Below are 1,468 nucleotides of genomic sequence, written 5' to 3' on the forward strand. Positions count from 1 at the left end.
TGTATTTTTTATCTTTTAAATTTAAATAAATAAACAAAAGAAACTAATAAGTTTTAATTTGAAAATTTTGAAATTAGAATGTAAGTCCATTAATGAAATTAATATCCATTTATTTCTATATTTATTATAACTAGGTGTAAAACCCATGTATTGCATGGGTTAATTTAAAAGAAAAAAATTAAATATGAAATTCTAAACATTTAAAAGTTTGAATTTATAAGAAAAATTAAAAGAATATTGAATTATTATAATTAATGTGTTTTTTTCTTTTTTTAAATTTAAACATCTAATTTAGATTTTTTTAACAAAGGAAACTAATGAAGTTTTAATTTAGAAATTTTAAAATTAAAAAGAAAGTCAATTAATGAAATTGATATGCATTTATTATTACATTTATTCTAATTATTACATTAAAGCATTATGTGAAAATTGATAAAATGAAAAAAACCACAAAATGACATATGACCAAATCAATGTGAATGTAACATGTGGCAAAAAGAATTTTATTTATTAGAGTATAATGTTTCTAGGATTGACCTATTTAGCCACTTAACTTATTTTGTGGCTTAATAAGGGAACGAAGTATTTGTTACCAAACAATATAGTCCCTTTTACCTATTGTAGCCGGTTAACGTTGCCACATAAACCTAGCCTAACACGTAAGCGATGACATGACAAGAATTTAAAGCGTCGAACAACCACAACAACGTCGATTGAAGGCGAGTCGTAAGGAGCAAGGATCGACTGTTCAAGCGCCTCCATATAAAATCAAGACTTCCATGACCTAAAATGGCACATCTGCAAACTTCATTACCCAATCTCGTCTCTAAGTTTACTCCAAAATGGCTTCGATCGGACATACATAACACAACTGGTCTCCAAACTACCGTCGTCACATGGATGAGAATCATTCGAATGGTGTAACCAACGAAGACATGGCCATCAATCTACTGAAAACCTAGCTGGAACTGTCTCTTATACGGGAGGACTTCCAAGATCAGTTGCGTGAGCTCCGTCGAATAGTTGATCGAGACTTGGATGCCATGAACCGTGAGGTCGATGACGTTCGTGCTGGTCAGTTGGATATCTCAAATGTCATTGCTGATCTTAAAAATCATTTCGTTTCTCTGCAAGGAGCATATGTGAAGATGGTCTTCAAGGACAACAAATGTAAGAAGCTGATGTATTGTGTTGGGATTGTTGGTGTTGTTTTTGCGTATGTGGTGACGTATTTGGTGTTTAAGTAAAAAAATGTTGTGTAGGTTGAAGCATTTCAATCCTGGGTTTGTGTTTTGGTGTGTTATTTATGTTGTTTAGTGTCAATATTAGTAGTAGATTTTGTGTGGGTTGCTGGTATTAGTTTGTGATGTTGGTGTGTAGATTTGGTGGTGGTGTTACCTGGGCTGCTGATGGTCATCGTTTTTTGATGATGTTTTTTGTCGATGATCTCTGTAATAGGTTATTAAAT

Source organism: Lactuca sativa, chromosome 5, assembly GCF_002870075.4.
Source record: "Lactuca sativa cultivar Salinas chromosome 5, Lsat_Salinas_v11, whole genome shotgun sequence".
In the NCBI taxonomy this organism is placed as follows: Eukaryota; Viridiplantae; Streptophyta; class Magnoliopsida; order Asterales; family Asteraceae; genus Lactuca; species Lactuca sativa.